The sequence below is a fragment of the Phocoena phocoena genome, chromosome 18 (assembly GCF_963924675.1).
Source record: "Phocoena phocoena chromosome 18, mPhoPho1.1, whole genome shotgun sequence".
NCBI classification, from domain to species: Eukaryota; Metazoa; Chordata; class Mammalia; order Artiodactyla; family Phocoenidae; genus Phocoena; species Phocoena phocoena.
Genome location: NC_089236.1, coordinates 2,393,899 through 2,409,764, shown reverse-complemented (window position 1 = coordinate 2,409,764; position 15,866 = coordinate 2,393,899).

The following is a 15,866-nucleotide window of genomic DNA, read 5'->3' as shown; positions in this document are numbered from 1 at the left end:
ACCATTTGTTGAAAAGACAGTCCTTTCTCCATTGAACTGCCTTTGATCCTTTGTCAAAGATCAGCGGGCAGTACTGTGAGGGTCTGTTCAGGGCTCTCTGTTTCACTCTGTTGATCTATTTTTCTATGTTTTCACCAACACCACTCTGTCTTGATTACTGTAGCTCTATAGTAAGTCTTGAAGTTGGATTGTGTCCGTTCTTCGAATTTGTTCTGCTCCATCAATACTGTGTTGATTTTTCTGGGTCTCTTGCTCGTCATACAAACTTCAGAATCAGTTTGTCAATATTCACAGAGTAACTTGCTGAGATTTTGACTAGGATTGAATTGAATCCACAGAATTTGATATATAGACCTACTGACAGAGAGATGCTGGGAATAACTCTTTGTTAGAACTCGTCACCGTGCGCTAAGACTTTTTCTGATTGGTGACCTGTAGGTTCCTGATCGGCCTTTGGGGCACCCCCGTTCAACTCCTCGGTGCCTGCAGTTTTAGCCAAAGTGCCACAGATAACAAGGTTATCCTCGTTACCATAAGATATGATGTGATACTCAGACTAAATATATTATTGGAAAAATCAGATACAATGATCAGGGTGATGAAAATACATGACAACCTAGTGCATCCTTTACATTTGAATGTTTTCCTAGCATTCTTTAAACACCCTCAGATGAACAGGCTTGGGTACCGTCTCATCCTCCCAGTGAGGAAGGTGACGGGCAAAGAAGCTCAGATATTGTCTAAGATTATACACTTAGCAAACAATTCAGTTGAGGCTAGTCCTCAAGACTTCTGAACCTTAAGTCAGTTCTTCTCCAAGTACGTTTGATCTGGATGGAGGTGAGGGTGAAAGAGGGTATTGACAGGCTGACCTCAAGTCTTCGGTGGTTCTGCTGGTCACTACAGACACTGCCTGGTCTGGGCGGGAGCATTCCCAGCTCGTTAAAGCAAGTTTCTTTGGTGCTTTCAGGATGTTTCCCAATTAAGTTTGCAGAAACAATAAACTAGAACAGCATGTTAAAATAGATTTCCCCTAATAAAATCTATCAGGATTCTCAATCTTAATACAGTCAATTTTATATCACTTAGAATTTATTGATCGGGAGGTAGGAAAAATGTGCCTAAATCCAAACGGGTCCTCACGCTCAGCCGGGGACCTGTATCTCTGAACAGTGAGTTACGGAGCTGCCACCTGTGAGGGGCAATATAGCTGTCCTGACCTCTGAGCAGATCTCATTGTGGAGAATGTCATTGCGAAGCTCTGTCCTTGAGTATGCCTCATGGAAGAATGACGTGGCATCCATCAAGGAAACATCTCTCCCGATGCACTTAATGGAATCTGACCTGAAGTTTATTTTGTGATGAATGAAGTCTCGTTGAGGTAGAGTCCTGAGTTATGACTCCATGCTATTAGTTCAGGTACAATGGCGTGAAAACCAAAATAAAACGAAACCTAGGGCTTCCCTGGTGGCGCAGTGGTTGAGAGGCCGCCTGCCGGTGCAGGGCACGTGGGTTCGTGCCCTGGACCGGGAGGATCCCGCATGACGCGGAGCGACTGGGCCCGTGGGCCATGGCCGCTGGGCCTGCGCGTCCGGAGCCTGTGCTCTGCAATGGGAGAGGCCACAACGGTGAGAGGCCCGTGTACCACACAAAAAAATAAATAAATAAAAAAAACGAAACCTGTCTTTCTGAGGCTGACTCTTAAGACGTTTATGGAAGAGTCCGGATAGTCCGGAGACTTAGGGCATGGAGAGATGGGCAGGATGTTCTGATACTGAATCTCTATAGAAAAGGACATTTCTATTCCCACATGTTAATTAACGTAGTATAGCCACCCATTAACGATCTGAGTTTACCTTAGTGATAATATTTCAGACAAGATATGTAAATACATATATCATATATAATATCTTGTTAATGGTTTTGTATAGACTATATGTGATCGTTATTTATATATAATATCCTATTAATCTTATACGTGTGTGTGTGTGTGTGTGTGTGTGTGTGTGTGTGTGTGTATTCTTGTGAATTGTTCTCAGTCTCTTCCTGCTAGAATATAAGCTTCCCAAGGGCATGGATTTTCATTCTGTTTGGTGTCTGTGCAGTGGGAGGGTGTTTATGGCCTTTGAATAGCTAGTGTTTTTGCTTGGTCGAGATAGTTTGAGGTGTTGTAGTGAAGATAGAATCAGCTGCTGATTTCAAGCTGTTAGGTCTTGAGATAATTACTTAATCTCTCCAAGACCAACTTCCTCCTTGATAAAATGAGAACAACAATATATGTTTCTCTGGAAACAAGACCATTCTCTGGTTGTGACCGTTGCAAGAGAAAATGGATCTAATATTTTCTGCTATGTAACTGGTTTTAAGTAAATGTTAGTTTTTTTTTTCATTAAACCTTGCTGTTTCTTGCTGCAATTTTGTAACCAGCACATAGGGTTAAACAAGCCCCAGATAGGATCAAACGCGACTAAAGAGACAGCTGCTGTGCACAGAACAAAGACAATAAACCGTGACCTCTCCCTTTCATTTTATTTTTATTCAGTTTATAAAACGATGAAAGAAGCAGAGACAGGTGTGAGACCCTTGTGTCACTGAGGTTAAGACTCTGTAGCCTGATCAAGCAGGACAATTTAAATCTTATAGGAAGGAAATAAGATAAAAATTTCCTACTTGGAAATATGTGTTCGGTGCAGTCTCTAAATGATAACAATATGAATTCATGCGTGTATACTTCTAAAAATAGTGTTTTGAAAGGTGCAGAGAAATTACAAAGTTATATATGACAATAGGCCCAGCAGGTGTTGGGGGAGGAGGCTTCTAACAAAACATGACCAAGCTAAGTGAAGAAAGCGTCAGCTTACTTTCTAGCTACAGAGCTATCAAGAGGATACAATGAGGGGCTTCTCTGGTGGCGCAGTCGTTAAGAATCCACCTGCTGATGCAGGGGACACAGGTTCGAGCCCTGGTAGGGGAAGATCCCACGTGCCGCGGAGCGGCTAGGCCTGTGCGCCACAACTACTGAACCTGCGCTCTAGAGCCCGCGAGCCACAACTACTGAGCCCGCGTGTCACAACTGCTGAAGCCTGTGTGCCTAGAGCCTGTGCTCCACAGCAAGAGAAACCACCGCAATGAGAAGCCACCGCAGTGAGAAGCCTGCACACCGCAACGAAGAGTAGCCCCCGCTCACCGCAACTAGAGAAAGCCTGCGCGCAGCAATGAAGACCCAATGCAGCCAAAAATAAATTAATTAATTTAAAAAATATATATTAAAAAAAGTATATATTGATAGCTCCTGTGTGGGTCTTCAAGTCCTTTGACTGTGTGCCGCACTGAATCAGACCCAAGTTCACACCAGAAGGTGTATTATGATGCATTGACGAGGGGTTCAGATGTCCAAGCATTTAAATACATTATGAGTCCCTCTGTTGCTTCAGTTATGGCTACGTAGAGGATTAGCTTGCTTTAGAAAACATAAATCAAATAGTTGTGTATTACAAGCACTTGAAATTCGTGTCAGAATCATTATTTGGGTCTAGTTTTCCTTGATAGCACCTATCAAAGTGGGATTTTAAAGCTTTTAAAATTATTTCTTAATTTCTGTTGCTTCTTCTATAGTTTAAGATCCATGATGGTAAATATCATTCTTATTTATTCGTTTTCTGGATCTGTTACTTGGCGTTAGTAGATGTTTAATAATTGTTTATTGAATAAATGAACACGTTTTCTTTAGAGTGGGGCATATGCTTTATTTGTCTCAATATTTGGCTTAGTGCTTCCACATAATTGATTGTTCAGTCTATCTAATCATCTCTTACCTATTTAAGTCTATCTATCATCTATATCTATTGTCTATCTATCATCTACCTATTATCTATTTATTATCTATCTATCTGTCTATCATCTCTGTCATCTATCATCTCTATCAATCATCTCTCTACTTTTTTTACCTGGTGTTAGAACAACACCAACACTCCCTTTACGAGCTTTGCCGAGCCTGCCCTGTATCATTCTATAGGGGACAGGTCCTTTAAGCATCAGATACTCAAAGAATAACCCAAACTATGATGATCTGAGGTCACTTGCTTTCCTTTAGAAGTTGACTCACAAAAGCAGTAAAGACTAGAAAAGTTTAGATGATGTAGATTTTCTTCTTCTCAGACTTTATGTTAAATGTATAATTTGGTTGGAAAATATTTTATAAGTGTGATTTTCTCAGGGTCCAGAAATGTGTGAACTGCATTATCGATCTCACCAATAGCCTGAACATAGACCATTGTTTCCAAAAGATATTCTCCAGTTAGGTACCAGTGTGGTTTTATAAAAGGATTCTGCATAAACCGGAAAGATCAGGGGCCTCAAAAACTCAAATACATTGTGATTGCCTGTTATAAGGTAACAGTACTGAAAGGATGGGTAAAATACAATGACGGCTATATAAAAACAGTGAAAAATTAAGCTTCTCTAATGATAGGGTATTCTTCTTCCATGGACTGAATTGTTTCTCCCCCCAAATATGCTGAAGCCCTAACCCCCAGTGTGACTGTATTTGGGGACAGGACCATGTGGAGGTAGCCAAGGTTAAGTGCCGTCCTGGGAGTGGGGCCCTGACTTTGATGAGTCGTGTTCTCGTAAGAAGGGGCACCAGTGGGCTCACACCGCAGCCCCTCCCCGCCCCGGTCCCTCACACTTGCACAAGGAAGAGGTCGTGTGAGGACACAGTGGGAGGGCAGCTGTCTGAAGCCAAAGAGGGAGTTCTCACCACACACCAAGCTGGCTGTCACCTTGACGTCGGACTTCAGCCTGCAGAATTTCCACTGTTTAAGCACCCAGTCTTGGTGTTTGTTAACGGCAGCCTGAGAAGACTCAGGCATCTTCCATATACCAAGGCTTGAAATATGGGATTCATCCTTCTTTCTCCTCCATCCTCACCTATTCTGATTAGAATCATTTAAACATTTTATTCCCTTACAGTTTGTCTGTCTAAAAACTGAGTCCACCATCCCCTGGCCAGGATCCTAATTTAGAATCTCTAACACAGAAGATTATAATAGTTTCTCTGTCTCTGTGCCTCCAGTACTGCCCTTCTCTCCATTTATTCATTCTCTTATTATATTGCCAGAGGGCTCCTTCTGAAGTATAACATTGGTCCTATTGTTCTCTTGCTTAAAATCCCTAAATAGATACCTTTAACAGGAGAACAAAACCCTGTTTCCTCGTGTGGCAGTAAGGGCCCATCCTGTACGAATTGTTGCCTGTCTCTAGTCCCATCTTTTCCGCTGTTCCTGATGTCTCAGACTCAGTATTTCAATCCTAATGAAATTCTCAAAGTTTCTCAAACACCTCTTTCTGTTTCAGAACTTTATGGCTTTTATTGGTTCTAGGTGCTTTTGCTGTGAGCGTCTTTGCGTAAGCATCTTTGCTGTGAACGTTTTTGTCCCATAACTGATTGGCTGTAAGGCAATTTTGCCGTCGAAGATAAAATTACAAAAGATAAAGGAGGAACATTAAAAAGGACATAAATGTGAAGCATGGAAAAATGAGTAACAAAATTAAAATGTTTTTTGTGAAATAGAAATATTTGAATGCATTTAAAATGTGTGTAGATTCATAGCAGTACTGTGCCAATAACTGATTTTATTTTGTGGGTTGTATGTAAGCACTTGTCCTCCAGGTCTTTCATTCATAGCATTTTGTTCGTTTTTGTCTTCTTGTTGATTCGTCTTCTCGTTCAGCACGAGACCTTTTCTATTTTTGCTAAAATTTCTTCCCTCATTAGGAGAGGTGTCCGTTACCAAGCACCGGGATGCACATTTGCACCTGAGCTCTCTGTTGTGCTGTGAAAGCCTCCTGACAGTTCTTGGCACGTGGTCCCAGGCCCATCCATAGACGTTCCGAGGTTCTGTGGGAAAAGTGGGCTCAACTCCGGGTCCTTGAGGCCCTCGGCCTCTTTCTTCTCCAATGTGGTGTGTCTCAAAATAAGAAACCAGCTCTTGGGGCAAATCATTGTGATCTGTCAGCTGGATAAAACCATCAATAAGGTCGATAACTGGAAGAGATGCTAACGCATTTCAACCAGTCGAAACCAAACCATCAAACCAAAAACTGTCAACCAGTTATTTTATTCTTCATGGCAAACTCGCCTTTTGGCCGATTAGATATGCAGCGAAAACACTTGCCAAAAAGATGCTTATAGTCACAGTACCAGGCACAGTTTGTACCATGCTGTCTGACTGTCACTTACCTGAAATTTCCTTGTCCTCTTTCTCTTCATTGAAATTATTTGTTTATCTCTAAAAATTCAGCTTAATTGTATTATCCTTTATGAAACACCTTTCCTTGACAACTCTGTCCCCATGCTGGTAAAATTGTCCACACCTTGCCTGTGTGTCCTCTGCAGCAACGGGAATATAATGTCATCGTGGCACCTTTCTCTTTTCTTACGTGTTTGTCTCCTTTGTTATGTTCTTACTTATTTGTGTGATGAAATAGAAATGATTCATGAGCTAGTTCTGAGACTCTTCTTTCCTCCCAGGACACAACAGAGAATTTTGACTCCGACATGCCAATTCTTCCTGAAAATTCTTGAGGCTGAAAAAGAGGGAAGCGATGTAGGTTCCATAACAAGATTCTGAGAGACCGTGGAGGGAGAAGCCCGATGAAAGAGGGCAGTTACCAAGAAGCAGGCTGAGGGCGGGGCTGATGCTCTGCCCTTTGATTTTGCCCTTGCTTTGCAGTCTGTCCTTGGAGTCTTCCATTAACCAAAATCAACCATGAATGAGAGAGCTGGGAGCCTACAGGAGACCGCCCACAGAAGGCAGCTTTCCCAGGCAAAGAGCAGGGAGGAGCAGGGTCGAAAAGGGTTGTAATGAGGCAAACAGAGTATCCGGCACCGGAGAGCATCTCTTGTGAGCACTTTCTAGGAAGGGCCCGCAGCAGCTTCCTCCTGGGTCCCCTTGATCTTATTTGAGTCTTTACTTTTTCCTAACTCAATGTTTATGGCCAAATCCTGAGCTTGGGGTGGGATCAGCTGCCCTGGAAATGCATAGACTGTACTTGTGGACAGGTTCCTGCCTGGATAAGAAATCAGGGTGCTTTTAGAAAAGAGGAGCTGGATGGGTGTCGGGCCGTCAGGAGCACCAAGTGGCCCCGTGGAACCCAGTGCATGAAAATAAATGATTTTAATGGATAGGAACATTGACTCTTCAAAAAATATTTTTAAAATTTTTTATTGAAGTATAGTTAACTTACCGTGTTGTGTTAGTTTCATGTATACAGCAAAGTGATTCAGTTATACATATACATATGTATTTTTTTCAGATTCTTTTCCATTATAGGTTATTACAAGATATTGAGTATAGGTCCCTGTGCTGTACAGTAGGTCCTTGTTGGTTATCTGTTTTGTATGTATGTGTGTGTGTGTTAATCCCAAACTCCTAACTTATCCCTCCCCTCCCCCACTGCTCTCCTCTTTGGTAACCATGTTTGTAGAAGCACTGATTCTTAACCTAGTTTTAATAGCTAGAACACGATGCTATATAGAGCTATAGGATTTAAGAGCATGTCCATGAGGCATGAAAACAGACCTAAGATTGTTTGGTGTCTCCTATATATCTTTAGCATTATGTGCATTACATAAGTTAACATTCATATAGGCCCAGAGAATTAAAATAACTTATCCGAGATCACTTAGCTGATAATTAGCAGATAGGGACTTCCGTGTCACAGCTGTTTCTAATCTAAATGTAAAATTTCCAGACCTTGCTTTCAATTCCTCCTAACTTCCAGTTGAGAAGTCCTTTAAAATCTTTAGGAATTCCTCATTACTTTACAAAGGACAAGCTATAATTTATTACTGTACAGAAATTCCAAATGTCAGTTCATTGTGATTCTACAAATGCAACTGAGGTTTCATTGAGACCCAGTTTTACCTTCAGTAGTTGTATAAATCCACTGTCATTTCTGCATCTCCACTAGGATGTTTATTGGTGGTGTTGGGGTGAAAATTATTCCATTATGCTCTTGTTTACAGTAGCATTTCTCACCTGTGTGCTGTGGAATACTTCTTCCTTAATATGCTCAGGGTGTGGTTATATAGGTTTGAGAAATTATATCAAAAAGTTCTAGCAGGTTCTTTACTCCAGAATTTCTCAACGTCCTTAAATAATAATATTCATTGTGAATCTCCAGGAAGGAGATGTTATGTAGGCTTTTGCAAGGTTATTTCATCATAGAGCCTTTCTTTTTTTAAATTAATTTATTTTATTTTTGGCTGCATTGGGTCTTCGTTGCTGCGTGCGGGCTTTCTCTAGTTGGGGCGAGAGGGATCTACTCTTCGTTGCGGTGCGCAGGCTTCTCATTGCGGTGGCTTCTCTTGTTGCAGAGCACGGGCTCTAGGCGCACGGGCTTCAGTAGTTGTGGCGCACGGGCTTCAGTAGTTGTGGCTTCCGGGCTTTAGAGTGCAGGCTCAGTAGTTGTGTGGCGCATGGGCCTAGTTGCTCCACAGCATGTGGAATCTTTCTGGACCAGGGCTCAAACCCTTGTCCCTGCATTGGCAGGTGGATTCTTAACCACTCCACCACCAGGGAAGCCCTAGAACCTTTTTTCTATAGAAAACCTCCTATCATTTGCCTGGAATAGTCCTCTGGAGAACAGTTAGTGAGACAATAGCTTGAATGTATTAGGAGAGAGCTGTCTTCTCCCATTTTAATTTAATCATTAAGGAAACAGAGGCTTATATGTGTTCATATGATTTTAACCCAAATTAAAGCTTCCTAAAGTATAAATATCCCATGCAATTGAAAATCATAGACATATAATTTAGGGCTACTTCACTGTTATATCATGTCTTCTTTTATTTTAAATTAAGCCACGTGCAATTCTGTCACATAAAATACCTGCATTTTTTTGTATCCCTTTACAATTTTGCTTCCCCAGAAAAATGAAAGTCAGTTTTGCTTCCCCAGCAGAAAAGTCTTGTATTATTAAAGGAATTTCTGTAAGGAAAAATAACCAGTCGATTATTTGGATGATCTTTTCAGGGCCTGCTCTAGAAGACATGTAATAAGGGATATTTTCAAAGCATTTTTATTTCAAGTCATAATTTTCAAAACTAGTGCTGGATTATTTTTTATATCCCAAGGATGTCTTATATTCATCATCCCTTTCAAAGATCAAATTAACATGACCATGAACTCTCATGTTTAACATTGAAGGAATCTGTTTTTCTCCAAGTTCTCCTTCTAGCAGTAGGAAAGGCCAGCTCTGGATACTAAACACAGGACAGTCTGTCCATAGAGTCACCCTGTCCGCTGACCCACCCACCCTGGTTTTATGTCCTGACAGGGGCATCTCATTACAGAGGTTCCCTGGACCCCGACTCTTGGAAGTTTTGGGTCAGTTCTTCCAGTTCTTCTAAGCAACTCTCACCCAGGCACAGCTCACGATCAGAGTGGGGACTTGCTTATATCTGTGTGGCCAACGTGGTATCTGGTGATGTCCGAAAAGCAGGGTGAGTTCCAGGCAGAGGCCGTTGAAATCATCACCCAAGAAACCAAAACTGCAACCTTCCCAAATGTCCGTTCCTGAACCCAGCCAGGGAAAAAGGAAGTTCCTCTTTATGGAAACCTGACCACACATACTTTATTCTAAAAACACCCTCAGAATTAGGAAAGAGCACACAATCATACGGTCAGATTTGACTCAAAGCAGGGGTTGTTCATGTACTTGTCTCTGAAGCAGTATTCTCTGACTGGTGCATTCTGAATGTGGTCTCATACACTCATGAAACGTTAGAGCAGAGAGTGGCCTTAGATACATCTATTGAGTTTGGAGATGATGGCAGTGAGGAGGACAAGCATAAATGTTTATTCAATAAAAGAGTGGGGGCTTCCCTGGTGGCGCAGTGGTTGAGAGTCCGCCTGCCGATGCAGGGGACGCGGGTTCGTGCCCCGGTCTGGGAAGATCCCACATGCCGCGGAGCGGCTGGGCCTGTGAGCCATGGCCGCTGAGCCTGCGCGTCCGGAGCCTGTGCTCTGCAACGGCGGGAGAGGCCACAACAGTGAGAGGCCCGCGTACCGCAAAAAAAAAAAAAAAAAGAGTGGGATGATTCTAAAACGGTATTCAAGCCCATCAGCAATTCTCAAGATTCGTAAATAAAGTTGTATTCTTCCACAAATAAGACCTAAAGATCATTAACACAAACATTTCATGAGAATCAGGAAATGGATGGCATATGCACAAGCTTAAGAGGTCAAATGTAAACAACATCGAATGAGGCAGCATCAGTTTTAAGCAAAAGTATTTTAAAACTCTTTAAAATTATATCATGGTGTTTGAAAACACACTTTAAACGTGTTTTCACATCTCACATTAAAAAACAAAATTGAAATAACTTTGGATATTTTAATAGACAAAGGTCAAAAATAAAGCAAAAGAATTTTCCAAATTCAGCTTAAATTATGACTGGTATTGTTTAAGAAACCCCTGAAATTAAGGATCAGTGTAACTGGTATGTATATATAGATTAAGGAAGAACCATGGTGCTCTCTGGTGGTAATAACCTTGTATCTGCTTGAAAAAAATAAAATCAACTAACTTCCAGAAGTAAATAATGATATTTTTCTAGTAACTTCCATTCAACATGATTTTCATGTAATTAGGCTGTATTTTTTGAGCATAAATTTCTTTTAAGAGCTCACCATACCTGTGTAACCTGAGAATTATGGGAAATTCAGTTCTGTTTCGTGCCCAGAGCTAGAATTCTGTCTGTGCTCCTGCACCTTTGATGTGTGAACGTTGAGGGTGAGGGGACCCGTGGGTAGAGATCCAGGGATGGGTAACCAGTGTTAACTGAAATGAGGGAACAGCCGTTCGTGAGCTCAGGCACCATTTGGAGGGCAGATGACATCTGTGTGGTTGCCAAGTTGGGGCACATCTGTGACGTGTGTGAGGAAACCGGACCAGGTGATGGCAAAGCACCCCCCATCCCCGTAGGGTCCTGCCCAGTCATACACGTTCTTAAGCTTCTTGTATGAAACGTAAGTGATGGATGAATGCCCTGCTTAGGGGGTGAGATACAGAAGATGAGCAGGCAGAGTGAAGTGTGGTGTCACACGTGGTTGGGGGGGCCTGGGTTTCCAAGGCAAATCCACTGAAATCCATGACACTCTGTGAGCCGGGCACACGGAGGTGGATGTGGATTTCTGAAGGAAAGGAATCTACACTGCTGAAGGGAGTTGACCTCAATCCCGTCAGACCCAAAGGCTCTTTCCTTATAACAGAACAACTTTTGAAATAACTGAGCTGATACTTTGTCATTTCTTTTACAAACATAAACTGTTTAAGTTCCAGGAAATGCCCGGCTTGCATTCCCCTTACGTGGCTGGCTTTGTAATTTTTTTCAAAAACAAAATTGCCCTCATTAGACCCATAATTAGTAGACTGAATATAAGGTCTCCCTTATTCTCAGCAGGTCCGTGGCTCACACAGGATGCAGTTTGCATTCGCAGAGACCAAGAGCTGGGCTTGCATGCAGGTCACGCTCTGCTCATGGAACTGAGTCCTGGGATGTGACCCACGTGCCATTTTCCAACTTATCCACCAAAGGGGATAGCTCCTCCCCTGTGACCTGTGTCTCCGCCAGTTTGGCAGAGTTCACCCTAACAGTTGAGAGAGGGAGGAGGCCAGCTGGTCTCCATGGACTTGGCTGCCAGCAGGAGACGGATGGACCACCTGTGGCGGCTCAGCTTGGACACGGGGGAGCAGAGGAAACGCGGTTCCTTCCTCTCCGTGGCTCCCGCCCGCTTCTTTGATCTCGTCTGAGTCTGTTCGCATTTCCTCGTGTCCTCCCTCTTGTCCTCCATCCTCCAGACTTACTCTCTTCCCTCCATCTCATTCCGTCTTGGGGCTGGTGCCCTTGACCAGGGCCTCGGCCACTCTCCCGACAACCTCCTGCCTGGCGTTGCATCACGCAGGCCTCAAGTCACACCCTCAGAGACGCCTTTCCCAATCATTCTACAGATCTTGTCCTCCTTCCCCAGTCACTGTTTACCAGTCACTCGTTTTCCTCACAGCACTTACCTGAAATTATATTTTTATTTGTTGGTTGTGTGTTTTCCTCCGATAGAAGATGAGCTCTGCAAGCAGAGATCTTTCTACGTGGACGTGGGAAGTCCTGCTTGTGCTGAATGGATTAACAAGGGGCCTGGTCACTCGCGGACCATGACCTCTTTGTGGCCAGGACCCCCTGGGTTTGCAGGGTCATGAGTGCTTTTCTCTGAGTAAATTCTAAGCACTAGCCATTAAAATTACTGAACTCCTTCAACAATTATGACCATAATTTATCATTTCTAATATTGTATTTTTTTTTCAAATTTGAACATCCCAGAAACCAGAATGTATCTTATAGTTGAAATCATACCAGTTTAATTGGCTGCCTGTATTTTCCTTCTTAATGGAACATAAGATAAAGTGTATTTCACAACCTGTGGCATCCTAGATTCAACAGAATACAGTGTTTCGTCAGAACCTGAAAAAGGGCTATGAAATAGCACCTCCTACTGGTGAGGTATCACGAGGTCATCTCACTCTCTTTTTTGGTTGGGGCTTGGCTTCACATCCTGGCTCCCTAGATCACTGGTTGTGTGAATCTGGCAGAAAAGGATCTGAGATTGCTAGCACCTCTGTAAGTTAATGGAAACCCCCTCAAATGACAGAGCGATTAGGGCTGGGCAGACCATAGACCTGAAGGTGCTGTAGCCTATGTCCACCGAGTGTAGTACTTCTGTGTACGGAGCTTGGAGACTAATCTTGTCAAATTTAAGTATTAATGACTGTAGTAATCCGTTTTGAAGACTTCTAGCTTAAGATGGGCAGCCCTATTTCTTTATATGGTAAAATTTAAAACATCTGTAAAAATCATTGAAGCTAGTAAATATAATACTGTGGGAACGGCTGGCATCTACTGAGCACTTATGTGCCAGGCAGTGCATTCGTTGCTTCACTTATGGCAAGAGCTCTTACTCCTATTAACCATCCAGTCCTTAGACAACCTTTAGGCTTGAATATAATCTCCAGTTCACTGATGGATCTGAGGCACTGAGAGAGTAAATGACTTCCTGGAACATGCCTAGATGACAAATCACGGGGCCAAGTTTTGAAACCAGGAAGTCTGGCTGAAGAGTTTGCAATGTTGATCATCGCGCTATCCTGTCTTGTAAAATATAATATTATATAGACAAATACATACATCCCCGAGACTTCGCCATTAGGGGCAGATCCCTTGTGACAGGAATCATTTGTAGCTGCTGCTGTGTTGTATGACCTTTCTAGGCATCGTTGTTCCAGTTTGTTATAGTCTGATCAAAGATGGAAAGCTGTCACTATATCCTTCTGTTTGTATCTCTCTGTCTGTCTGTCTGTCATCTGTCTGTATATCTATCCATCAGTCTATCTATCTTCATCCGTCTGTCTGTGAGCTCCCACAGTTCCTAGGAGAATACTCTATGCTAGTCACGGACTCCACAGATTCTTGTTGAATACATTAGAAAATGTACCCGGGCAAAAGCAGTCACTAACTCTGTTCCAGCTGGTTATGTTTTGCCTGTAGACAACTCCCAGATACTTGGACTCCACTCTACTCATACCTCTTAGTAATCAGAGGCACCCTTGCAAGTGAAGCCTCATTTAAAAAGCACACCCACAAGTAACTCCATGCCTGGTCCAGTCGAAAGCAGCATCCGGCATCTCATCTTTTACTTAATATCCCACCCAAAAGACCAAAGTCACACAAACTTCTCCTTCTGGATGGCAGTGTTTTTGCGGAGAGACAGGGAATAGTGGTACAAGAGGTGATGCTGAAGCCACAGATTGAAGCCCAGGGAGCCTGATGTAAAAAAATAAAACAATGAGGGGCTTCCCTGGTGGCGCAGTGGTTAAGGATCCGCCTGCCAAGGCAGGGGACATGGTCTCAGTCCCCGGTCTGGGAAGGTCCCACATGCTGTGGAGCAACTAAGCCCGTGCGCCACAACTCCTGAGCCTGCGCTCTAGAGCCCACGAGCCACAGCTGCTGAAGCCCCACGTGCTGCAACTACTGAAGCCCGCGTGCCTAGAGCCTCTGCTCCGCAATAAGAGAAGCCACTGCAATGAGAAGCCTGCGCACCGCAGCAAAGAGTAGCCCCCGCTCGCTGCAACTAGAGAAAAGTCCTCGCACAGCAACAAAGACCCAATGCAGCCAAAAATAAAATAAATTAATTTAAAAAAAATTTTTTTTAATGAGTCTCTGTATATTACCACATGGTGGCACCATAAATCCACTTATGTACCTACCATGCCTTGGCAGGCAGGAAAAGAAAAAAGGTATGCATTATAGCCCATTGATTTACACAAAGTCGACAAAAAGTCTACAGCTTCCTAAACGTGGGTAACATGTGTGTACATGAGAAAGAGAGACAGACTTTTCTTAGGATGGATTTCCCTGCAACTCAGAATTGAAAAGGAATCCAGCCTGCAATAGGGTAGAATCTCAGAAATAGTCAAGTAAAACCGTATTCATCGGGAATCTACTAAATTTGAATTCAGATTATTTGGAAAGGAAGCTGTTCTTTGCATTAACATAGGCAGCTCGCTTACGGCTTCTTCTGTGATCAGGAGAAGTAGGAGGATGTGTTAACCTGGATACAGATGGTCCCAACTCTGCCCCTTACAAGCTGCAGGAAATGACACTCGGTTCCTTTTTCTAGAAAATGGGTAAAGCAACCTGGCTCACAGAGAGTTGTTTTGAGATAAATTTCTCGTTACGTTTCCACTGACAAAAGACTCTCAGCTGATGGCCCGGCACCCCCCTATTCTGCCATTTCCTTTGAGAATCCTGTCCCCCTCAATACGAGGCTATTTGCCCACCGTTTGTTAAAGGGCCACTTCCGAGTCACTGTGAAACTCCTGTAAAATACATACTTAGATGTAAAAATGCTCAGTGAAAAACAGGGTTCTACACTATACTGGGCTTTTGGAGAATCAGTTAACAATATTTTATTTTCTTTAAGAACCTGCATTGTGCTTGGTGGATGAAAGAACAAGGATTTTATTTATTTTGGTTTTAAAATAAAATATGTAAAATTCTTACAAAGCTAAGCCTGAAAGAACATACCTTTTTTCTCTTCTACTACAAGTAGGTCTAAAATGACAATATGGTTTGACTTCATGAAACAATACTACTGTTTTTATGAATTGCGCATTTCACGGTTATGATGGTAAAGGGCAAAACAAACAAAAAAACAGTGTGAAATGTTACTGCCAGATACAGTCCTTGGGCCAACGTTGTGATGGCTGTCTTATCTCAAAAATATACACAACATTTTTTCTCAGGTTGGCATATGATAAAGTTTCAACAACATTTAGATAACAGTCTTTAAGATATAACAGTATTTAAGATATGCAGTGACACCACTGGTTTGGTGAAGGCTATGATTTACCAGGGAGAGCGCAGATTCTAAAGCCAGGATGGCACTAAAGAGTTTCCTTTGTTTCGTTAGGTGGTTCTTTAGTTTTATGGAAGAAATTGAATTTGAAATGGTAAGTTAGAGCAATATAGTTAGAGAAGGGGGGGAAACAGATAGAAGTGATGGGCAACCTAACCTTGATGGCAGAGAAAGCAGATTAGAAGGTGAGGCAGAAATCAGATGGGCTTCGTAGGTGGTGAAATGACAAAAACAATTTAGGACCACGGTCTAGAGGGATGAATTTGAGAATGATTTGAATTGTGGTCTGATACCTGCGATTTTGTAAGTCATCAAGTTTAACATCAAGTCATAGTAAAGTTTGAAGCTGATCCTGCCACCTGGACACATCTTTGGTGTTTGCCTTCCTCT